Source organism: Alligator sinensis, unplaced genomic scaffold (assembly GCF_000455745.1).
Source record: "Alligator sinensis unplaced genomic scaffold, ASM45574v1 scaffold118_1, whole genome shotgun sequence".
Taxonomy (NCBI): domain Eukaryota; kingdom Metazoa; phylum Chordata; order Crocodylia; family Alligatoridae; genus Alligator; species Alligator sinensis.
In genome coordinates this window covers 3,598,333-3,623,689 of record NW_005841850.1, presented here as the reverse complement: position 1 = coordinate 3,623,689, position 25,357 = coordinate 3,598,333, and the positions used below count along the sequence as shown (strand labels likewise).

General features: G+C 49.8%; 1 long non-coding RNA gene across 2 annotated transcripts in view; it reads left to right on the top strand.

The window, feature by feature from the left end:
* The first annotated feature begins 2,671 nt into the window (after positions 1-2,671).
* Positions 2,672-25,357, top strand: part of LOC102372773 — a 31,903-nt gene continuing 9,217 nt past the window's right edge. The window contains exons 1-3 of one of the 2 annotated variants that reach the window (XR_001358486.2): positions 2,683-2,836; positions 3,292-3,442; positions 10,829-10,896. This is a non-coding gene — a long non-coding RNA (uncharacterized LOC102372773). Of the gene's footprint in view, positions 2,837-3,291; positions 3,443-10,828; positions 10,897-25,357 lie in introns of those variants that run through there. The other variant, XR_001358487.2, reaches the window with a different exon arrangement.

Below are 25,357 nucleotides of genomic sequence, written 5' to 3'. Positions count from 1 at the left end.
AAATCTCCCATCATTTGATGCATTTGAGCTCTGATGGGTAGGCTCGGGCTCTTTCACATTTCATGGCTCTTTATGACCACATCATAGCCTTAACAGTGGGGTTTAGCTGCCTGCCAAGTGAGGGTTAGCTGGTGTTTTTGCTGGGGAAGGGTTAAATGATTCGAGCCCCAAAGCTGCTGGGCTCTGCGCTTGCAGGGGCTGCAGCTTCTCCTGAACCTGGTAAGCATGTTCTTAGCGTGGGCCAAGCAGCGCTGTAGGGTGCCCATCCTTGCCCACCTAGCTACTTGCTAGACCTTTATGGCCTAGGCCTGGGGTAAGCATGTTCTTAGCGTGGGCCAAGCAGCTCTGTAGGGTGCCCATCCTTGCCTGCCTAGCTACTTGCTAGACCTTTGTGGCCTAGGCCTGCAGTAACTTGCAATGGGTTTGGTCCTTGCATCTCTCCTCGCAGGGAAGTGCCAGTGATCCCGAGCGGAGCTGAACTACAAGAAAGACCGTGACTTGCTCGGGGTGATGTAGGAAAGGCTCAGTGGAAAACTGAATTCTGGTTTCCAAATACCCTCCCTTCACTGAGCCTTTTCCTGGGAAAAGAGCTCCACTGTGCTGCAGCTTAACAGGGAATGGATGTCTGTTGGGGTAGCCGAGCCACTGGCTATGTACTCTTGCCTCCACTTTGAATCTGTTGGCCACCGCCACTCTGCATTAAAACCTTTCCAAGCACTAAGAAAGCTGCAGGACCTGCTCTTCCCATTCTGTATCTCTCATCAGTCATTAGCATGCAAAGAAAGGCCAACATTTTCAACTTGGCACATAAAAATTGCCATAACTGAGCAAATGAGCCATTTAATGCAACTTCCTCTTGTATCTGAAAGCGGGGCTTGTTCGGACAGGCTGGGTTGGCCGGCCTGCCTGCCTCATCCCCTTCGTGCAATCGTTCTTTTCATTTGAAGATGCTGAAAAATGGCCCCGGATTATAAGAGCCTACCTGACCAACTCTACCTCTTGCTAAAGGGCTCCTTTTCTGATCCACCAGTTCTCCCAGGTGGGAGCCAGCTTCTTGCTGAGAGGAGAGTCTGCTTCCATGTTCAAGTCACCCAGCCTCCATGGCTCGCCCTGTGCCCCTAGTCATCGGGAATCACGGTCCAAAATGGAGGCAGGAGGTCAATAAGGAGCGCAGAAAAAAAAAAGCCCCCCTATGTAAAACAGATCTGTGATCTGAGATGGCTACAGGGGGAACACCAGTGCTGAGCACCCCATGCCGTACAGTTCCCCAAGTGGTCTTTTGTGCATTTGAACCCATGTACGTGTACAGCTGGTCTCTCGTGCATTGCAGCGTTGGCCTTTGCACTGGGAGACCAGATCAGAGCTGTTTGGACAAGGAGGAGCAGAGCTCCTCTTCCCTTCCCTGGACCTGCGTGTTAGTGTGAAGCATTAATGTCCTCGTTCCTTGACCATGCTGCTCCACGGCCTGAATCCTCCTGGAGAACAGGTTCCCTGCAAAAGGTGCCGGTTCTGTAGTTGCACATGTGAGACGGGCAGTGCAATGTCCGGTTTCAATGCGACTTGCCTATGGGACCGTATTGCTGCACGCAACAGCTCCTTCAACCCTGACTGCGACTCGCACCTCGGTACTGTGCTGAGCCACTCTGGCCGGCACTCTCGCCTTGCTCGAAGCAGGGTCATGGGTTAAGCACCTATAACTCTTCTACCCTCTGGTGTAGCAACTCAACCTGGAAGTGTAAGACTAAGGAGGTTTGCACTAAAGGTAAAAATGTTCAGGCTGCTAGGAAGAGTTCACAGGTCAAGGGGCGGGGAAGGAGTTGAACCTTTAAGCATTCAATTATTTAAAATGTAAAACTTGGCAAAACATTGCTCTTTACCCCCTACCCCACAGCTTTCCCTTCTTTCCAGGATCCATATAATAGTCCTTAGTCTTGTTCTAAAAAAGCTCAAAGTAGATCCCTGCCGACTTTGCGTGCATCTCTGGGGAGGAATTCTTTCTTCAGTATAATTGTTCATTACGGAGCTTAGCAATTCATCTTCATTCCCACGTTTTCCCTAGCTGCTGCAGCCGTGTGCCAAACGTTTGCTCCCACCAGCAGCTCCCGGGGCCGCTCCATAGGCAAAGTTCCTATTCAGGAGCAATAACTGGAGCGAGAACCCTTCTTTACCCCCCTTCGCAACTTGTGCTGGGGCAGATTTCATAGTTAAAAAGGTGCCATGCGAGGAGTGCAAAGGGCCAGCCGCTACTGCGATGACAGGTGGCAGGGCAAGAGGAATGAATGTTTCCCTCCTTCATTTTTTAAAGAAGAAAAACTGGAGTCGGCTGCATGATGACCTAGTGCAGGCTCGCCTAAAAGTCACTTTGTGAGCTGTTGGCAGCTCTGTGATTAATGTTCAGCTCTTACCCAGCTATTATGTTCCCCGACTCCTGCCTGAGAGCCTGCTGCCCGCGTTATATCAATGCACGTAGAAGCAGCCCCGCCACGAATGCAGTGAGTGGCCCTCCCTATGGGCACTGGAAGTGCCAGTTCGTGCCCAGCCCTGGGGATGGGCTAGTGCTGCCAGCTCCCTTTGCTGTGAAGGGGAAGGGTGGGTTAACGGGGGGCAGCTGTGAAGGGCAGTTGGGACCCAGGTGGGCAGCATCAGCAATCAGCGGGAGCCCTGGTAAACAGGGACAGACAGGCAAGTGGAGCTCAGGCAGCAACAGGAAGGAAGGACACAAAGCAGTTGAATATTATGGCTGATGGGGTGGGGAGAGCAGAGGAGACATGGCCAGCAAGGAAAGCGTAGGCACTGGAGATGGGTTGCAAAGGTGCAGCAGCAGCAAGACACGGTGGTAAGTCAGGCGCCGTTATTATCTTTCCCTCGGTGAAGTCCCCAGTGCCGCGGGGTTGCGACGGAGGTGGATCTGTGGACCCGCCTAGGACCCCTGCGCTCTAGATGTATTGGAAAGTGGCGGGGTGGTGATTTTGGTATCGTGTCGTTCTCGGTGGTAAGAATCAGAGGCCGAGAGGAAGTACGGTGGGCTAATCTAATGCTAGGGTTTAGTTTGCTCCCAGCGTGGTTAACCTGGCAGAGCCCTCCAAGCGGGCTGCCCTCCTTCCCCTTGGAAAAGCAGCGGTGAATTTATTATAGGTTAAACTCCGGTGAAGCTCCCGGCCGCTCCACAAGTTCCTGTTCGTTATTTCTCCTGAGAAATTCAGAACTAAGGGGGTCCCTTCTTTGCCCCCCATTGCAACTTGCCGGTGGCTGTAGGGCTCAGAGCTGGGTCTCCTGCTGCTTTTCCCCCAGGTGTAACTCTTACAACTCCAGGGAAGCTAAAACAGGGACCCTTTCTGTCTGGACCCTCAGCATTTCCATCCTGTTCCCTGCCTAAGGGTCAACGCGAGCATGTCGAGCCCCGCTGTCTCCGGAAAGGCTGAAGAGTAGCCAGCGAGCAAAGGTACTGGAAAATGTACACGTTTAACGGCCTGTCTCCTCAACTCTTGCATTTGGCTCTGGTGACTTCTCTTAAATAATAATAAACCAGGGCCAAAGAAAAGGCTTGTCCATGATGGGCAAAGAGAGAGCGTCCGCGTGGCGGTGCCGTTACGTGGCTTGGAAAGACGAGGTCTGGGCCGTACTTGACCCGAATGGTATGGGGGAGGCATTACCCTTCCCGAGAGATGGAAGTGCTTGCGGGGATGGATGTCCAGACCACCGTGGTTGTACACAGCCCGCGTAGGTTGTCCCTTGGCCAAAGACTGCTGCTTCCAGGGAGGTTCATGTTCAAAGGGGCTCGCAAATGCTTATCAGACCGACACCAGATTAAAGAAAACAAGCTTAAAAGCCCATAAAAACTCCCTTTATTGAATCTAGACTATATGGGCAGAACTGGCTGCTGCAGGCTCTTGGACAGGTAAGTGTTTTGGTGTCCAAAAAGGAGTTTATCTTAATAACAGGAGCCTCTTTCGTCTCGTGGAGAAGGGGGAAATGGCTGGGGTTGTTATGCCTTGTGCTTCGAGCCGTAATCGCAGATGGAGGAGAGGACTTGCGCTTTCCAGCGAGTCGCCTCTCAGGGGCGAGAGGAGGTTGGATTAAATGGATCATTGGGCTGTTCGGTTATGGCAATTTTTATGTCCCGAGTTCAAAATTGTGTGTCACACTGCTCATTTTTGATACTCCGGCTCACTGTCTCTCTGTGATTTAAGGACTCTGAACAGCTGTTTCATGCTGTTTCAATTGAGAGGCTCTCGTTTCTGGGAAATAACACTCTTTCAAAATAATTTGTGGATCCTAAAGTGTCCCCCCTGTCCTCCCCCCATGTTTGAATCTCGAGACAGCAAGTTGCTAGAAATGCAGCCTCCCTGCGTGCGCCTTAAGCACTCGCCCACTCTCCTGCCTCTAGCAAAAAAAGGGCTCTTTCATCTCCGCGGTAGCTTTTCCTGGTGGTGCCGATGCAGACACGCTCTGCCCTCGTCACATCAGAGCCACCCTGCTAATCTGGGGGTAGGGCTGTGCCGGTGCGAGCGACGGGAAGGCTCGGTGTCAGCCTCTTGCAGCTTGTTCAAACGCCTGCCTCGGGGAAAAGACATACTCTCAAATTAGAAAAATCTTGTCAGACCCAGGGAATGAAATCATCCCCCATCCACGACCGCTCCTGCATGCTAATGCGTGTGGCAGGTCGCTGTGCCCCTACCCAAAGACAAGGCGGTGCAGATCAGCGCCTATACCGCTCATAGTAGTGTATGCACTACCAAATAGCTGCCCTGCCAGGAGGAAGAGACACCGGGTGAATGAAAGAAAAGGCTATACCCCGGGGCAGGGGGGACGGCGGTCTGAGCAAAGGACCGTTCACTCGGCAGCTGCGTTTCCCCCTTGGTTTAAGAGCGCCAGGCTTGCCGGTCTTGGCACCATGTGGCCAAGAGTGCTCCTTCCCTGGGCTGTTTTCTGAGAGCGCACTGTTATTGGCACGTTGTGTTTGGGGGTTTTTAATGTCGTGTCTTGGCCCAAATCTAGCAACTGAGTAGAGCTCAATCGTTCAAGTCTGTGGTGCTACCGCCACCAAGCACCCGACCTCCCAGACGCCTCGGTCTTCAAATGCACCCAAATCCATGGTGGGCAGCCTGCATGCAAGCCCGAAGCCTGGAGGCCTTGTTGTGATGCCCTCTCGTCTCTGTTGTCCCTAATCAAAAGGCAGAAGGAGCAAGCTGGGGGGGCAAAGCCCGAGTAGGTAGTGCCTAGAGGGCCCCGGAGGGGCTCTTGGTGTGCCAGATGCTGTATAAACCAAGCCAGCCCCGTGCCAAGGCTCTCCCTACCGGAGGAGACCTACCTTCAGAGCATGGAGTTAGCTCGGCCGCTGAGCTAATTGCAGCTCTCATGTTTTCTTGCAAGAAATACCTTTTTATTTATAAATATGTAACGCCCTTGTTGGTGTGCATTGCTACTCCAGCCACCCAGCTAGCATCTTCTTTTTTTTAAGTGTGTGTGTGTGTGTGTGTGCATATATCTATAGATAGATGGATATATCTATAGATTTACTTGGTTACTGATCACATATGCTAGATATAGATCTAGCATATGTGATCAGCACCTGAATGACTTGGTTACTGGTGCACAGGTGAGGAGCCAGGCCAGCCAATGTCCTGCATGGCGGGCTGGGGGTTTCAGGTAAGAGAAAAGGTCATTTGGTGCTTCCTGCTTTTGGATCCTGGAGTTCAAAATGCAGCTGCCCTCACCCCTAAGCGACATCTTTATCAAATGCAGGTCCCTAAAGTGCTGGGCTGAGCAGTGAGCAAGAGGGAATGAGGACTGTGGCATCGGGAATGAGTTGGTCTACCACATCTTTCACCCCCCGGTATCCTTTTCATCTTTGGATACACCGGGATGGCAGCTCCTGCTCCTATTTCCAAGGATGCTCATAAAAGAGAAGGCCATGGGGTTTTGGTGGCACGTTATATTGCTTAACGTTACTGCTCCTTCCCATCCCTGGTCTGTCTGAGACCGGGTTCTCTGTGGCGAGGATGAAGGACCACACTATCTTACTGTTTCCATGCTCCCACCAACAATAGAAATGAAAAGCTGTGCCATTTGCCTGGAGCACACGCTGACCGCCTGGAGGTGGCCTTGTCTGGACGGTAGATGGCACCCTCGCACAAGCCAAGGAGCTGCCCGCCCGCTGTGGTCTCCGCCAGAAAGTTTGCGGTAGTTTTGTGTGATAGGAGCCCAGCTCTTGGGCCTGGTGCTTGGGTGAAGATGGCTTGTGAGCGGGGAGGGCGCAGGCACTTCCAGGTGCAGGACTGCATCGGGCGCCTGGATTTGCAGGTTTCTTTTCCTCTGCCACAGGCCCAGATCCTGTTCTCTTTGCTCACTCAGTTTAGTCTCTGCACTGGAGGGCACAAAAGCAAGCACCACCCACTGGACACATGAGAAGGGCCAGCTCTGCTGGACGGTCCTTTCCGGCCCCGTGTTTGCGCTGTGCCGGGGCGGCGAGGCATCCAGGAGCTCCTGCAAGAGGGACAGCGGGGCAGGCCAAACTCTCCAGGGGGCTCGGCTGTGAACAAGGCACCAAATCCTGGAGCCAGGCTTTTAAAAAAGGGCGAAAAAAAAGTGCTTCGGCACAGCTGGTTCCAGCGGTGGGAACCGAGCTCGTTCTGAGCACCTGTCTAGCGGTCTCGCTAGAGCCTGCTCTCGATATCTTGGACAAATACCAATGCTGCAAGCACAGTGGATGGAGATTTTGGTTTTTGAAATTAGCAATAAATTAAAACCTGATTTTCCTATTCCGCTGAGCGCGTTTGTATCCGAGATGGAGGCCGGTGCCGGCATGAATTCACACCAGGGCTTTGACACTGATAAAAATGCCGCTTGCAGGAGGCTGCCAGCGTTTTAAAGGTGCCATGCATCATACTCCTCTTCCTATTTTATTTTTGCTTTTAGGACCTGACAGGTGGGAGTTTGATTTGTTTTTTGGGTTTTTTTTGTCAGCAAAGGAAAGGAAGACAGTTGTGGGTTTTTGTTCTTGTGGGGTTTTTTTTTGTGTGTGTGTGTGTGTGTTTGTTTTTTAAAGCTGGTGTCCTCTGGAAAAAGACCCCCAAAGAGCACGTTGGTGCCACGAGGGAGCCCTATCCCCTTATTCTTCAGAAAGGGCCGAGCTCTGCCACGCGTAGTCTTGCCGAGGAGCCCTGCGCTCTGTGCATGGCCCCAGTGAGAGCAATGGGACTTCTTTCAGAGAAAGGCAATGCTTCCCCTGAGAATAACCCAAGGAAGACGGAGGATGGGTGTCCTCAGAGCTTTGTCATGCACGCTAAAGGCAAAAGCCCTGAGCTGTTGTAAGGTGGTGCAGGTCAAGTGGGGATCTGATAGAAGCCAGCCCCTGTTTGGAAATATAGAGGGCACCTTTACCATCGAAATGGTCCCTTTTTTGTTCAGAAGAGCATGCTAAAACCCAACAGTCGGCTCCCAGGGCTGGCTATACATGAGCGTAGCTCTTGGAAAGCCAGGGCACCTCTGCCCACTTGCATCTCCTTGGGACCAGACCCTAAACGTTATGCTTAGGTGTGCTGTGATTATACCCTGCAAGGACTCGTGGTCTTGGTGGTAGACAGAAGGCTTTGCAAGTAAACAAGGCTTCTGGGTGCATCGGAGGAGCCAGAAACAGCAAGGCTTTCGTTATCAGAAGGAAAGAAAAAGGAGAAAAAAAAAAAAAAAGCCTGCTTTTTATTTGCATTAAAGCCCCCATGCATTGCTCTGGGGCTGGACTTTCTCTTGTGGGGAAGCTTTCACTGAATGGAAACCTATTTCCAGAGCTGGGATTTGTCACATATATATTTTCAAGCAGACGAGTTTAGTCATGCTCCCCTGAAGGCCTCTTGGGGCTTTGGGGGCTGGATCCGGCCTCCCCAGGCTTTTTGAGAAGTCACCAGCTTGTAGGAGACGGTGGTGCCGAATTTCCACAGTGCCTCGAGCTCCTTGCCAGGCTGTGCAGCGAAGCCAGAGCCGGGCAGGGCTGCTGGCCCTAGGCAGGGCTGCTCGGGTTAGCAGGCCAAGCAAAAGCATAAAAGCCAGGGACTGAGCCCGTTCACTCCTGCGACCTAGGCTAGACCAACGTCTTCAAACACGGGTGCTTTGGTCCAGCGCTTGCCCCACCGGAGGCAAAACCCCTGGTCTTAACGTGGCAAGTTCAATGCATGCCCGCTGGCGAATGGTTGCCTTGGCCACCCTGGGCCTCTATTCCCGCACGTGAAAAACAAGGGTAAGATCTGCTGCCTGGCAAAGTACTGGTGGTGCTGGAGGTTTGTAAAAGGCAAGACGAGAGCAAGGTTTCTCCGTGGTGCAGCCTCCCTCGCCCACCCCTCTCAGGCCCTGCATTATTGTCCCTGGGTGCAAACTCTCCTCGGGGCTGACGGCTAGTCAACTCGCCAGAGGCGGCAGCAATAGTGGTTAGCCTTGGTGTGCGCACAAATAAATAATTTTGGAATTGCTATAAGGTTTTGTTCTTTAATTTGGAAGAAAAACCAGAGTCGCCAGCTTCATTCAGCACCGCTCGGTTCTCTTTTTGCCACGCCACCTGGTGAGCCACAGCAGTGACCTAAGCCGAGGGAGCTGCATCCTTTTCGGATGCTTGCTCCTAAAGGCTAAGCGTGTCGCAGCTCGATGTGAGCAGGGCAATAGGTCTGCAGTACAGATTATATACAGGCCTCGCCCACAACAGGAGAACTTTTATCTTCGCCGGTGTTGGTCAAATGAGGGTCTTTGGTGTTGGTAGGTAGCCTGCAGGCGGTAAAGAAGTACTCCTAAGGATGACCTTGAAGCCAACATCCCACTTGCTGAGGTTGCTGGCATTGCCAATGCCACCAGAGAGGGGAATTTCCCCGCGACTGCGGAGACCATTGCTGCTTGCATTTCTTCTTCCTCTCGTTTAACTTGTGGCGTGCCCTGGGTGGAGTCCTTCTGGATGGGCTTCCAAAGGAGCGAGGGGACGGCAGGTGCCCATCTCTCATTTGATCAAGGCAGCCTCAATTTGCCCTTCCAGGAAATGGGGGTGAAGGTCCCGTGACCCCGTCTGGCTGCTCCGAGCTCAGTTTTGTATCTCGTGCAAAAGGTCCCATATCGACGCACGTTTTTACTAGTCACGTGGCCTCTCGAATCGTCTTCTCTCGCCTGTTATAAAGAAGTGCCCTCGTCCCTCCGCCGGTCCATCTTCTGTGTAATAGCAGGGCAAAGTGCTTATTACGGCTCGTCTCCCTTTCCAGCTGCCAATCGCGCACGTCTGGGTTGGGTGTCTTGTTTTTTGCCGTGACTATGCAGGAGGCTCGATCTGTCTGTAATTACGCTTCTATCATTGTTTTGGCATGAAAACATCTGGTGTCTTCCCACGATCTCCACTTCTCCCCCTCGCTCCTATTTCTTTTGAGAGTTTTCATGGATCGTGATGACCTTCTATTTTCCATAACATCTCATGCATCTCAGTGTACACAGCTGTTTCTCTTGCATTTCCATCTCTCGCCATCTACCTCTCTCTCTTTCCCCATCAGAATCTCCAATGCGTTCAAAATTTTGCTCATCTGCTTATCAAATCAATACCTAGCCTGCCATCTCCTCGGTGCCGCTAACTACAGCAAGCGGTGGCTTTGCATCTAGCCACAAAGCCTGGCTTTCCTCCTGTCGCCGCAATCCATTTTCCAGCCCAGCTGAAGGCTTTGTTCTTCTCATTTAACGTATTTAAGTTAATTTTCTCAGCCTTTTTATTCTGACTATGTTGCACTCTCTGCTTGTCTTGGCTTTCTATCTCTCCCTCCTGCGTCCTCCGTTTGTAATGGGCAGGCAGAGCTGTATCTTGGGGATAAATGTGGGTATCTTGGGACAAACTGATCAAAGTGAAGTCACTTCTCTTTGCTTTACCATTTGGTACCTTCATTTCTGGAGTCTTCCTGCAGCAGGGGTTTAATAGCAGAGGGGCACTAGACCGTGCAAGGATACTGTAAGGCAGGGGAGGGCAATTATTCTGGGTGGTGTTTTGGCACGCCATTGAAGGCCGCTTGACAGGCAGCCGGGGCAGGTAAGTATTAATTTTCTAAATTATTTTAGGGCATCCTGCAGGCTGGATAGAGTGGCCTGGCAGGCCGCATCCAGCCCATGGACTGCATTTTGCCCACCCCTGCTTTAAGGTGATGACAGAAATTAGAAAAAACTGCATAGATCAGAGACTTGGGACATGGACGGTCCATTCCCAGCTCCGTCACAGACTTCCTGTCTGATCTTGGGCAAGGTTACCAATAATCGTTACCCTTGTACCATTTTAACTGTACCATTTTACTTACAACTCCTCCTCCCCCACAACTTGGATGCAATTGTACCGGACGACTGATGCCATCTACCCTAGGACTTGTGCATCATGCCCTGAATGGCCATAGACGTGTCATTGAAGCCTTTAAGAGTGGGCCAGGTGTCTAATCTCTCTGCCTCGTTTCCCTATCTGGAAAGTGTGGATAACAATTTCCTTTGCCCTATTCATGCTGTCAGTTCTTCGTGGCCGCAACTGTCTCCATACGGGTTTTGTACAGCATCTAGCACACTAGGGTCCCTTTCTAGCCCAGCCCTTTAGGAGCCAACATGAAGTCAATGAATAGACTGTAAAAGGCTTTGATTCATACCAAACGCATGCCCTTGGTATAGCTGAGCTGGGCTCGTCCTGTTCTCGAACGACTTTGGGGAAGTTTGGCACCTGGAATGTGTGACTGAGAAATGGCTATTTATATGTTGACAAGAGCAAGGGGAGGGGGCTGGCAGGGGAGAGACCGGATTAATGAATCATGCAGTAATTTTTTTATTTTTATTTTTTTTTTAGATGGAGGGAAATAACACCCGACATACATCATATTTTTTCCCCTTTCAGAAATATAATATTTATGCAGAAATGGCTTGGGTATTTTTATACATATCCACCTAGAGCGTATATCTGTATATATAAATAGGGCTGTAAAATTGTAGATTAAAGGATCTGTTCATCCAAAAAAGAATTATGTGGCTGTCAGAGTGCATAATGACTGCCTGGTTCAGGCAGGGGGAAAGCGCTCCTTTGGAGACACCAAGCAACATGTGGCCAAGGATATTAAACGTGTCCTTGGCCAGTTGCAACTCCCGGGGGGCTGCAAGTCCTCCTCGTTCCTCGCCTGCCCCTTTGAACTTGCCCGGGAATAGCGAGCACATCAGCAAAGCTAATCCACTTGCACTTCACGGGGCTAAGTTTGGCTTCAGTCGAAGCTGTCGGGGCAATGAAGCTAATGAGTACCTGGCATCGATGTACTACAGGGGTCCTTCCAAAGCATCTGGCTTGCTCCAGATACTGGACTCGATGGCCTTGCAGCATGGTCTAGTCCTGCAGTGTCTGCAAGGACTTCCTAAGGCTGGGAGCCCTGTCTGAGCAAAGACCGAGCAATGGGAGTGAGAAGGCTGTACGTGTGGGGAGAGCGAGCTTCTGGGAGGGGTGCTAACGCTTGGGATGCATAAGGCTGAGTTGCCCCCAGATGTGGGAATAATATAGCAGAGCGCCTGGGGGAAGAAGAAAGCCCGTGCGATTTTTATTTTTCCCGCTTGGGGTTTTCACCAGCTTTCTCCTGGGGGTGCGGAGACCTGTCCGCTGCGCCCTGTAGACAGCCAGGATCTCCCCACCCCACGTGTCCCTCCAATAGTTTGGAAAGCAGGGCCTCTGTCTGCCTTCCCGTTTCCCTGCCAGGACCGCTCGGATGGAGTCGAGCTGTCCTTTCTCCCAGCACAGTTAGGCTCTATGGCCCAGTTTGCATGGACTCAGCTGGATTTACGGGCCAAATGCGAGCCAAGAAAATGGAAAGAAGTGGGGTGGGAGGGGAGGAAATATTTTCAAGCTCCCAGTATATTGCAACGACTTTGAAATAATTTGCCCTGTTTACTGAATACATCTAGTACGGTAACAAAACGGTCTTTCCCGCTCCTTTTTATATAGCTTTGATATTTCAGGGGGCTGATTGTCCAGTTCTCCCTTGCCTCTTCATTTTTTTTTTTTTTTTTTTTCCTCTCTAAATATCTGCCCGAGTTCATATTTTTCCTCCAACAATGTCTCGGAAGAATCGCAAAATATGTAATATGTGTCCCGCCGCTTGTATTTTAATAGCGCATGGCAAACCACATCAGCGCAGTCGATTTCACATTCAACACATTATTGCTATTTAAAGCGCAGAGGTATAAAAATGATTGGCAATCCAGCTCTCCCAGAAATCGCAGGCTGCTGCCGTCTGCCAGATTGTGATTTTTATTTATTTATTTTTTTTCTTTAATATGGGCTGCTCTGTGCAGTCCTTCCCTCACCTTTTTGACTTGCAGATTTTCCCCGACGTTGAAATAGCCAAATCGGTTTTGGTTGTAACGGGCTCGCTGCTGAAAAGAAGTAATTAACATTAAAATAAATCAATCAATCCAGCTGCCGAGTGGTTGTTGGTCCGTTGGCTCTTGCAAAATCTCCTTCGCTTGGGGTAGGCGACTTGGGATGTTGGTGGACAAGTAAAATATTGTTCCTTTTTATTCTTGCCTTCCCTTCTGGGTAAAGGGATGACAAGTACACTTTTGTCCCTGGGCTGGTATCTTACAAGGGCTGATGATACGTTTTTCATTGCAACAGTAGAGATCCAGCACTCGGGTAAGCGAGATGAAGAGGTCAGGGGTGTTAACACGAGCGAGTTGCACCAGGTTAATTTAAGGCATGATTTTTCAACTGATTGGGATTCGACCCTTGCGGACCTCCTAGGCGGATACGCTTATTTCCATTTAAACCGGGCTTATTTTGGTTTTGCTTAAGTTGATTGGCAATCAGTTTGAACTGGATGGAAATTACCACTCTTACAGCAAAGAAAATGAAAATAATGCTTTATATTCCCTGCAAAAACACGCGTACTTTGTACAGCCGCTGGGTCAAATCCCAAGTGGAGCAAAGACACGGGTGCAAAAGCAGATTTTTACCCCCATGCTGCTGGTACAGCACGCAGCTCGGGTCCCCTTGGCTGGTGGTATCAAGGACGGCCAAAACTCCCTGTGTCTTGTATGAAAGCCTAGTGGAGACGAAGCTAGTTTAAATTGTCACAACAAAAGCCAGTTTGGGATTTGACCTTAATGAAGTGTGGCCACACAGGGGCTTGCACCGGTTTCATTAGGTTGGTTTCTAATTGTACCTTTGGGGGGTGGGAAGCATTGCAGCATTTCCCACAAGCACCGGCCGTGCCAGGGGGTTATGCCGTGTTGTGTTGGGAAGCGTATGCCTTGCCATGGTGATGTAGCCGCTCTCCTCTTTCATAGCGGGGTCTGTGCTTGAGATGACTTGGGCTAAAACGCCAAACCTGATGGCAAATTTTGTCTTGGCAACTGGGGGCTGGGGCTGGGAAGGTACCTGAAGGGTGGGGAGAGGAGGAGGAAGAGGAGGCTGGGTATGGATAGAGCCCTGCTGGAAAGCTGGCGATGAGCCTTTACAGGCAGATGTGGTGCCTGGTGGGGTGACCTTTGGCAACACCATCCCTCATGCCGGTAAGATCCCAGCCTCGCCAACCCTCTGCGGCACCGTCCCGCCAGCCTGCCCTCGTCTGAAGGGCAGGCCCAGGCAGTGTGGTGCAATGGGAAGGGCAATAGGGTAGCAGTTGGAAGAGCTGGGCTGGAGTCTCTGGCTCTGCTGCAGACTCGCTCCATGGCACCGTGCCTCAGTTTCCCCATGTCCAGCAGCGTGTAATGAGCCTGACTCCTGTCTGCGCCAAGCGCTCTGGCTGAAGGGGCGGGTACTGACCCCGTCCATGCTCTTTATTAGAGTTGGAGAAGAGACGTCCTGTGAGTGAAGGAGGCCTCGTGCTCGAAGGAAGTGCCTCCCCCTCCAGTGTAGTTTGTTAGCAACAGCCTCCGAGACCCCAAGGTGTGTGCCAGCCGGCGCTGCTGCAGCGTGTTTACTGCAGGGAGTCCTGGACCGGAGCTAACTCATTTAACAAAGTGACATTAAACAGCGGCCTTTTCCTTTGCTAAAAATACCTCTTCCCTTTTTTGTTTCCTACAAACAACAAAGGCGACGGGCGAGAGGAGGCCAAGAACGGCAGGCCGGGGCTGGCCTGCTCTCGTTGGCAGCCAGAAATCGAGGTCTGTGTCTGGTCCCTCTCCCCACGTTGTTCGTTCCACGGATCTCCGTCTGCCACTTGCCACCCAGCCGGCAGCTCGGGTCGGGGGACAGAGTTGGCTCTTCCCAAGCTAGTATATATTCAGGCCATTAGTGCTCCCCTCTTACTTGTGCTGCAGGGGGTGGCTTTCCTGGAAAGGAAGTTATTCCAGAATAGGTCAGGCCAAGGGTGCTCAAACCAGATCCTGCTTCGTGCGCCCTGCAGGGCTGCCCCTGGGTCCAGAAATGTGGTGGCAGCATTATCACCCCGTACTCTGCTGTCAAGTTTCTGGATGCGGGCTGGATAACGTGGCCCTGTGTACCAGGGTGTGCTAGCACGTGGCCAGATCCAGGTGTGCACAGCTGGGCCAACATGCTGCATTGCACCCCTGGACTGACCCCCATGCTCCAACCCTGGGCAGGACCCGGCCTGCAGGCCAAGCCCACGCTCCTCATCCGTCCTGTGGGACTCAAAGGTTGGGCACCACCGGGTTAGGCTATGGATGTAAAGCTAACATTTAAATGGCTCTTCCTGACTCGTCATGCAGAGAAGAGCCCTTCGCCATAACTTGGCTTCACTCGGGGCAGGGGGGGGAAGGTTTGGAATTGGCTCTGCCGCTGAAACAAGTCCTTGCACTCCTTTTCCATCATGGGATGTGCGTAGGCAGGTTCACGTGAGCTTGATGCATGTCTTCACTGCGGGGAGGCTTTAATTTACTCGGGTTTGCCCAAGGGCAGCATGGGGCCTGCCTGTCCCTGTTTCTCTGTCCGTTGTCCTGGACCCGGTTCTGTGCAGATCCTCTGCTAGCAGCTGCCTGGGGTGCATTTGGTGGAGGTGGCTTGTCCTCATAATTCTCTTGCCCTAATCCAAAATCTTTGGCTCCTTTCTGAGGAAGGGATTAGTTACTTCATAACAACATCCAGACAAGATAATCTCTGCAGTTTTGCCTGGAAAAAGTCTCTGACAAAAAGCAGCAAAGCTACAGTAATGCCAGAAGAAAACCTAACTGAGTTTGCCGCCTTACTTCTCTCTCAGCTAAGTGTCTCTTTTTTTTTTTTTTTTTTTTTTTCTTCTTCCCCCTTAATTTATTTTATTTTTGTTGGGACACGAAGGCTAAACTTTGTCTCGCTGTTGATCTGAGCCAGCAGCCTTGTATCTATAATTAAACTACAGTGACGGGAGAAGGGGAAAAAAAATGAATTTAGGAAGTTTTCAAAACTTTGCAGGTGGAAGAAATTTTAAAGTGGTAAAACCCGAGTTGTTAGCAGTGCTGACGAACTGCAGCTTCTTGCGGGGTTTGGGCTCCTGGCATCTCTGGATATCTTGCCCATACTGCCCGGTGCCAGGGTTGTCATAAAGGTGCTGCAGACTCTGGTGTGTTCTTATTCTATATCAGCAAAGGAATAAAAGCCCTCGTTCGGGTCAGCTGAGAGGGTAGAAGGAGAAGGACCCAGAGAAGTGTTGGTATCCGAAGCTCTGGGGGCCAGGGCAGGATATTAGCTGGATGTGTGGACAAAAAAGTGGATTGGTACAAGCAAGCTGGGACCCCCACTTTTTTATAACACCCACAAACTCCCTGCTCTGGGTTCAAGTTTCTGTGCGGCAAGAGGAGCAAGGCTTCCTCGCCAGTTGTTTCCAACCTGGGATCCACTTAATTAGACGATAGGCGTCAAGAGCTTAGCCAGATTCAAAGGCAGGTGGGAAATGTATAGGGGCGACCACGGGATGGATCGGGCATGCGTTGCAAGTAGAAGGGTCCAAGGTTTGCCTCAAAAAGAGTATGAGAAGGATTTAAATGGTGCCTGTGCTTTGTGCTGGCTGCCTTCGCTGCAGCCGACTTCAACCTCGCGTCCATAAACTCATGCCTAGGGGTGGACGCATTGCAGAAAGTGGCTATAATCGTGGACGGGTCCGAGTTGGCTAGTCTCGCTGCAGTTTTTTGCAGAAAGACCAAGGAACAAACAAGCTGTGGAGATCGAGGCCAAGACTTCAGAATTAGGAGCCAAAAGTTAGTCTTAAGCTATATGGAGGCATCTTGGCCCTAACCTAGCGAAGCATTTTAGCTTATGCTTGCCTCAGTAGTCAATGGGAAAACTCGCATGCTTAAGTCTATTCTTGCATCTAGTTATATTGTCTGGTATTTGGAAGTGCTAAGCATCCAGCATCTCCCGTTTGAGGTCCTGCTGTGCGCTTGAGATCAGGTCATGTATTTAAATTCCTCAATCTGTGTCTAGGGACTTGACTAGAAGTCCTGCATATGTTTAATTTGGCTTGAGCAAATTAAAGGGACACTGGCAGGGCTTTGTGTGAAGGGGGGTGTACCCTGCTGCCAGCCATACTATACCTGTTCTGTGGGCAAGCAGGAGTCATTGGTCTTCTGAATTGCCAGCGTCCCCACAATAAAACCTAAAGAGACCTCGGGTAGGGTCCAGAGTCTGCAATCTGTCTCCCCGGATCATTTTTCACCTTTTTTTAAGTTACAGGACATGATCCTATGATATGGAGAAGCCTGCAGAGCTCTCCAGGCTCAAAATAACCATTGCACAAAGTTGCAGTGACAGCAGATCTGATCCTAACCACACCTGCACACACAAACATCCACCGAGTTTGAAAACAAACAGGGGAAGTTTCCAAAAGTTTAAAAAATAATAAATTAAAATGTACTAGCTGTCCTGAACATGTTCTTGCTGGTTGACGTTAGGCTTGTGAGAGGCTAACGTTATGTGAAGAGAGCAATGCATCATCGGAGCAACTCCGGTCTGATGATGCATTACGCTAATACATCACCGGAGCAACAGAGCTTTAATGATGTATTACCTGAAAATGGCCCCAGCCAGGAAGAACAAGTCCGGGAGACTCTGTCCATTTTCGATTTATTGTTTGAAAAACTTTTGAAGTTTTCCTCTCTCTTTTTTTTTTTTTTTTTTGTCTGAAAGTGTCAGGGATGAGAAGTGAGCTGATGGATGGGATCTGGGATTCCTGCCCCTGCTATGGATGCTGTCTGATAGGGACTTTGATCTGGGAAAAGGTAGACGGCGCTGGTCAAAATACCAGCCGTGCAAAGGGTGTGACCCTGTGACTGCTCGCTGCCGCTAGGCTCAGTGTGTGCACACACACGGCACCAGTTTAACCAAAGTTTTTTAAACCAGTTGGGTTAAATCCTGAGATTCTCAAGCAGTCGCAGTCCAAATGCCCCTCCGATTCTTTGTACTTGCCATCAGGGGCTTCGCTTTGGAAAGTCACAGCTTTGAGGAATTTTTTTTTTTTTTTTTTTTCCCTCTCCACAATCTAACGGACTATAAACTTATTATAAAACAAGTAAAGATGAGACTCTTACACAAATCATATCACCAGGGACAAGAACTGTAAGAGCGAATACCCAAGATCACATGATTCATAATAAAATCTCAGGAAGTGGCAACGCGGTTATTCCCCTTTTTGCTTTAAGAGCGGCTGAGGGTATAGATAAGCAAGTTAGCGAGCTTAAAGCAGGTTGGGGATTTACCAAGAAGCACGGTAATGATTTTGTATGCATACTCTCAACCCATGGCAAGTGATGCAGTAACCTAGCCATGTTCACTGAGGGATGAACAGCTCTGGTTTAGCTTTCATATCCTATGGGGCAGGAAGGGGCACGTGTGCTATAGCTGCCCATTAGTCCGTGTCCTCACTGAACTCGGTGTGGCCCGTTTGCCCGTCCATCCCCTTAGATTTGTCTAACTGGAACCCTCTTGTAAGGGTTTGTCTACATGCACAGGCTGCACCTGTTTAAATTAATTGAATTTAAAGAAAGGAGTTGCTTAAAGTAGTGTCAACCCCCATGTGAACACTTGGGTATCAGTTAACTTGTGTCTGAAAGGTGCAAGCTATTCAGCTGGAAGCCAGGGTTAAAGCACTGTAAGTATCTGTACATACAGAGGATGGAGTGATGGGACTGTAACTTTTTCTCTGTAGGCCAAGCCAAATTTTAATTCAAGCTACATGGATATAAGACTGGTTTAAAGCAAGGCCTGGCTTTGCCTTCACTGCAAAAAAGGCATAGTCTTACACTGAGATCACAATAAGATCCTCGTGGAGACGAAGCAGTCTAGTTTTGACCTTGGGGGCGGTATTGAGGGCTGACTTCAGTTGGGTTTTCTACATTGGGGTCAAGAACTACCTATGCCTGGTTTCTACTAGGATTGTACATGGAAGTAATGTAACAACACCCTTTTTACCAAGAAGACAAAACCATTGGTGTCCACCTGGCCTTTCCTCCTGAGATTGAACTAAAATGATTCAAATAACTGGCCGCAACTTTCCATGCAGACGAGTCCCTGTAAAGAGGGTTGCTTCTATTATCCAGTTTGCAAAAGAGATGCCGTTCAAAAACCAGCTTGTCCTTACCACCCGGTGCTGGCTCCCGCGCTCGTTCTACGGCTCGCAGCGATTCCAGGTTTCACAGCAGCTCTGCTTGTGCGAATAACCCTTTTGACTGGCACTATGACAGGCCAGGAGCTGCACAGCTGGACAGAAGCTCAGCAGGAGGCCTGTGTGAAGCCGAAAAAAAAAAAGAGTCTCTCTGGGACTTCAGGATTTTTTGTGTGCTTGTCTGTTTGCTTCCAGTGAAGCCAGAGCAAGGCCAAGTGTGTGACCCCATTTCTTCCATCACCAAATCAAAGCCCCACAGCACAATGTGTGGCCTCTGGTCAGGTGCAGGCGTGAAGTTTTAAACCTTCCTCCTGTTCTTGGGAGGGTGACGGTTTCCAAGCACTGAGCACGCGCCGAACTCTGCTTCCTGTGAACTCAGCGGCTAACTTGGGCTGGAGCACAGCAAAGCCAGTGCAGAGTGCTGCTGAAAATCCCACTTCAAAAGCCTGGTGCAGATCCACTGATGGTATTTGAGAGCCAAAGTGCATTATGCACCACTGGCACAGCTTTGCTCACACCTGTGTGTGTTTCCCATCACGGATGCACACGCATGCAGAGGACCAGTGCTTTGGTCCTGGACGAGGAGCATCAAGTTCAGCAAAAGAAATAACCTCTCCCCTGTTTTCCTTTTGGATAAAACCGGGTCCTGCTTTTGTCAATTGAGCCCCAAATCCCTAATGGCTCCAGCTGAACTTTGGCCAAGAAGGGACAAAGGTGTGATGCCCAGTTGCTTAATCATGTTTACAACTAAATAACTGCAGTGAACCTTCACTTTCTTGAAACCTGATTTCCCCTCTCCCGCTTCATTTCATAGAGCAATATGAGAGAAATGAATCTTTGTGAAAGTCTCTGCATCCCCTGAAGCCGCAGAGGCTCCACAATGTTAGCTATGTTTGGTTTTTATCACCGGGAGCCCCAGGGAGGGTGAAGGTAGGATCCTTGCCATCTCAGTGCTGCAATTTCAGAGACGGCAGTAAGTCGGCAAGCCCCTGATTCAGCAAAGCACTATATAAGCACGAGCTTGGAATTGGTTACAGTAGCTGTCATTGCACCCCTAACCCCGTTTGAGCTAGCGCTTTGGAGCGAAAGGGTTAACGATGCGCCGGTCCCAAAGCCCCCTCGAAATCAGTGACAACTTGAACTGCTAAGTTTTAAACCCAAAGGATGGGACGTTCCTGTGAATGTAATGATAATGCAAGAGAGAAGGAAGGATGGACGTGGGGGAGAGGGAGGATGCTGAGGAGGAGCGGAAGGGGTTAAGGCCCAGACCAGCACCCAGGTCAGCCCACTGACCTGTAACAGAAGCAACTGGGAGGGTTGAACCTAGGTGTTGAGGGGTTTGGCCATGACCTTTACTTCTGACCGGGCAAAAGTCACCAGGCCGTGTCCTCGGTTGGGTGCCGACTGCATTGCTATCATGCTTAGGATGCTATAAGTGGATCCATAAAGGCTGCTTGCTCATCCTTTATGGGGACCACTGCATGCAGTACAGTCTGAGAGGAGACGGGGCACAGCGGGTACCAACAACTGGTGTCTCTTTAAGGGAATAAGGACCAAACCCGGATGCAGTCAAGTCCTAACATCCTTAAAAGCATGAAACCAGATTAGTTGTTGTGGGTGCTGCACTGCCCAGCTTCAGTGCTTAGCATCTGCTGAGCTGGAAATCGCGCATGAATAGGGCACTAATAATGCAGCCATGGTGGGTAAACACTGGGGTTTTGTCTCTACAGAGCTCTTCTTGCTTATCTAATCTACATTTTTATAATGATGTGGTTAGAATCAAATTATGGTGTTTTAATCTAGTTATAGCTGCATTTGCCAGGCGCGTTTCTTCTTGACGTATAATGCTGGAATTTAAAACATAGCCAGAGGCCGCGTGCGCCGCCTTGTCTCGCTGGCTCCATGCGGGCTTTGCATGCCTCCCGATAAAGAAAAGCTAATGAGCCAAATTCACTCCTGGGGGTGCAACTCCATTGACTTGAGCGGAGGTGGACCAGGGTGAATTTTGTCCCGGTAGGCTCAAACTCCTCTTGTGCATCTCACTCCCCTACCTGTCGCACCACGGAGCTAGAGCAGCTACACTGAAGTCAATAAACCACGTACGACTGCCGTCGCTGAACTGCACCAAGCTACGGCTACTGAGGAGTGACTACAGAAGGGCAAGGCCCGTGTGATGGGAGACTTGTTCCTGGCCTGCAAATAAAATAGGACCAACTCAACGAGGCCATAAGGGCCATGATCACTTCGCTGATGTAATTGTAGCTGTAAGAGCTATAGAAGAGATGTGGTTGACCTGGGGAAGGAGGCACTTCATTGTAGTATAGCTTATTCTATTACCCTGAACCAAAATAAGCTTTATGGGTCCAAGCATTTTAATTGCATCTACACCTTTTTTTTTTTTCTTCTTCTCCTTGCCACTCAAACTGTGCACAGATGAGGCCTCGGGCTGGGTGCATAGGCCTCGACCACAGAAAAAGCAAGGGGCCGGGGAATCGACTCGGATGGCTGAGACTTCTCAAAGGCACCGAATTCCTGTCAAAACCTGGCCTTCAAATCCCCGGGGAGATTTTGAAAACCCTGGTCTATCTGTCTAGCTTGTCCACTCTGCAGTCAGACAACCTGCCGTTCTGTGGGTTTGCAGAAAAATCAATGTGACGCCGGGTGTCACTTTGCCACTCGGACCGCATGTCGCTCTGTGTCATGATTTTATGAGGTGACAGCCTGAAGGGCGGTGGGACTGCACGGGCCAAATGCAATGGAGGGCCTCGTTCTCCACCGCTGAGCACCTTGCGTTAGGATGGTTTATTCCTATGCAGGCGAGCCTGCTTCCCCTCTTCTTTACACTGGCTTCCTTTCTCTCTGAAATGAAGCTCACAGTAACACCTGGGGCGGGTCACGAGCTCGACGTGGATCAGAACCAAGGGAAATGTTTGCCGGGGTTCCTGGGAAACGAGACCGCTGCGTTCGGCGAAGTCGGCTGCCTTGATCCGTCTAGCAATGATCTAACAGCGAACCGGCTTCTCGTGCACGTCAAGGCGCCTTTATAACAAATGCAAATGTGATCAGGCCCACTGTGCATTGGGGTGTTGCAGGATCAGGCCTCCGAATGTCTTTCGTCCTTGCTTGGAGATCCAGGAGCTGTGGGGAGATCCTCTGCAGGTCGTTTGCACGGAGCAGCGGATCTGCCCCAAGATGTTCTCAGCACGGTGGGAGCTATCGGGCGGTGTCCTTGGACGTGAATGTAACGGTTGTGGGATGTGCTGGATCAGCCAGAGGAACTCCACGTGGAAATGTTTAATTAACAGAAGAGAAGTAAATAAACTAGTTAACTCTCCAAGGTCAGTCCGTAAACACCAGTAATTAATACCAGTGTCATTTACATAGCGCTGGGGTGGGAGCGTGCCATCGCGCAAGCGAAAGCATTTTGACTGGGTCAAAGACGGGGCTGATGAGCCAGAGCGAGAGACTTGCGGAGCTCACGGTTAACTCGTGGAACTCCTTGCCGCCTGTGGTTGCAGAAGCAGATAGTATAACCAGGTACAAAAAGGGGTTAGATACATTTGCAGGTAAGTCCATAGAAAACTGAACCATCAGGGATGCGTTCTCCGAGTTCCCTAAACCAACGGTGGTTGATGCCAGGAAGGGTATGGCCACGGCTGGGTCACTCTGGGTACATCCTGGTCGTATACTCTCCCCCTAACCTAAAGCATCTATTATTTGCCAGAGTCGGAGACGGGATACCGGGTCAGATGGATCATTTATGGGATTCTGTATGGCACTTCTTCTGGATAACATCACCAGCGATGGTGACGGGCCGTCTCCTCTCTCTGCCTGGTCCTCGGTGCAGGGACCACCTGTGGCACGTGAGCGAGGGTAGGAGCAGGCGGGACGTCCCTTAAATTAGTTTGGCGGTCTGCAAAAGTCTCATCTCCGCCTCATTTGCTGAATGGCTAGAAACGGAGAGGAAAGGCATTTTCCACTTACTGTACTTCCGCGTTCCCGGGGAGACTCTAGCCTGACCTCCAAATTCTTATGTCGGCGAAAACTAATCGATCGGATCCCCTGGAACTTTATTCCTCCAAAACTGTGATTCTCCCTGATTCGGAGGGACCTTGCTTATGGTATTTTTGGAGTTTCCAGCCTTGTGCCCAAACGTCATCCTTATTTTGCCGCTACAAATGATCTAGGTAACAAAGAATGATGAACCGGAGGTTGCTACATCTAAGGAACTTTCCACCAAATGAATGACTTCCCTTTTAGGGTTATTTTTTGCGCCCCTTAACTAAGGGCACACACTTGTCTCCCATCCCCTCCTCGCTTGGGCTTTGCCAATTTTGAGCGTTCTGCCCGGTGCTTATTACAGACCATCTCGCTCCTGTGTTTAGTGGAAGCGAGCTCAAAATAATTTGCTTGTATCCCAGCAGTCTACAGGGTATTGCTCTTAGTTATGAACCTTTCAGGATCTTTCACATCTCTTCTGATCTGACTGCAGGAAATTCATATTGATGATGCCCACTAGGGATTGACTAACTTTTTTTTTTTTTCCCCGCCCCCCGCCTCCCTAATGCAGCTCCGGGCTTGTACATTGAAGAAGTGTATGCACATATAAATGTGTGTGTTTATGCAGACATTGCATGTACACAGCAGCACGTTTTGCAATTATCCCCCTAGATGCTTTTGCCTTCTGTTGCAGTCAGTTTTGAGAATGACATCATGATAATGAATGAGAATTCAGCACCAAATGACTGGGCTAGCTCATTTCGTTCCCTCTTCCTAATGCCGGTTCTGAGCAAGAATGTAGAACTTGCTGTATCTATTTTAGATTCCATCATGAAAGGAATAATTGAGATTGAGATTCTTAGTCACTCAAGGCAGAAGGTCAGGGAATTAATGCTGTGTTATACCCAGACCATTCATTTACTGTGCCTGATTTTTTTTTTTTTTTTTTTTTTTTTTTTTACTGTCTGCAAAGGAAAACAAATGTGCCGCGGAGAAGGCAACACAGCGAGCACCCTCAGTGCAGCACACAGCACCCAGTCTGCGATTTAGAAACGCTATTCATCCCTATTTTGGGGGTGCTCCAGGGTAGTTTTCCCATCACAACTGATTGGTAGCAATAGAAAAAATTAAAATTGGTATTAATATGGAAAAAATCATTCCAATGACTCCATTGATTATAATTAGCCTTATTCTGAGAAGAATGTTCCTTAGTTGATACTATTCACTTGCAATCCTGGAGCATCTTCTGTCCAAGGATCTGGCAGGGCTTGGCTGATGTTCAATAAAGTGCACACATGAGGTACAGAAGGAGGATTAGCTCCTTGTTCGGGGAGTCATTTGGTTGCAGACATACATAATTATGGATGAAAAGTGACACTTCCCCACCTGGGGGCAATGGTGAGAGAGTTTTCAGTGGGGTTTTTTGTGTACTTCATTCTGCCCAAGGTCTTATCGGCTCCATTGGACTGGGCCAGAGAAATGGTACAGGATGTCATTTCACGGCCTTGCTTTACTGGTGGTTGAAATAACAGGACTCGGTTTACACTCACACATTTGCACACTCGCTCTTCGTATATCCATCTTCTGCTGATGACGAGCAAGTGGGAGCTTGGCCTAAAACACTGACAAACCTTGCATGGGGACGGGTCACGGGGACCCAAATGCTAGAGAATGGAGAGCCCGGTCTACTCGGTTTAGCCGGGCCTGGATCAAGTATTTTTAACTTCCCGTGCAGGGTAAGACCTTCAGCTAGTGTGAGCTGGCACTGCTGACATCTGGCTCCTTAAATATGTCTGCTTAAAAGCCCTTCTTCAAGTAACACCAGTGCTGGCAGATGATTACCTGCACCTGGTCAGATGGTAGGCTCGGAGAAAGAGCAAAACCGAACCAGCAGCCCCTCCCTCCCTCTGTTTTCAAACGAACTTTATCTGCCTCCCGAAATCCTACCCGCAGGAGACTGGAAAGAAGCAGGAGGGTTTGTCTAACGTGGCTTGGTCTCTCTCTTTTTTCCTTTTTGGCACTTCTATATAGATTTGCCTGGGAGGAGTAAACAGAATTAAATGCCGTAGTTCTGAAAAACAAAACGATCAGGGCTGTCTTTTGATTTCAAAGCTGATGAAAACAAAGCAGGCTTTGAAACCTCCCCTCGCAGAATCCTTCCCCCTTATCTTCTGAGAGATGGTCCTGATAATGTTTATTTTAGTCTTCTTTTTGAAACAGTTGAAAGCCCTCCTTTTTCGCAATTAAAATAGAAATTGTGACTTTTAATAAGGTCAGGATAAAGTGTCGGTTAGGCAGATTGTGAAATCTCTCTGCATAGATGATCTAAAAGCTTCCAGAAAGGCAAACGAATGTTTTGAGCTGGATCTCTGCTGGATATAATTCGGCTCGGCGCCGTGCAACCCCATGGCTCCGTGCCCGTTTGCTCCAGCTTAGGGTCCTCTCCATTATCTGCTACCAAAGCCAGGTAGGTCTTTTCCAGTTTGCACGAGCAAGCGAGGTGCATCATCCTGCCAGCCCAGTAAGGCCCAGATGTTGCTCTCTGCTACATCAGTGCAACTTCCATGAATGCTGGCTAGAGCGTGCTGTATCTGTGATTTTTTTTCTTTTCTCCCTTTAGCAGCTGGAAACAAAAAGCACCCAAAAAACCTGGGAAGATTGCTGGAAGAGCTCACAGCAGAGGCAAATATTTAACTGAGCTCTTTTGAGCCGTTTCTGCTAAGCGTCGCAAGGCGAGCAGCTAGGTGCTGAGCACGTTGGGTAAACCGGCCTCAAAGGAAGGCAGAACGCTTTTAAGATCTTTCCCT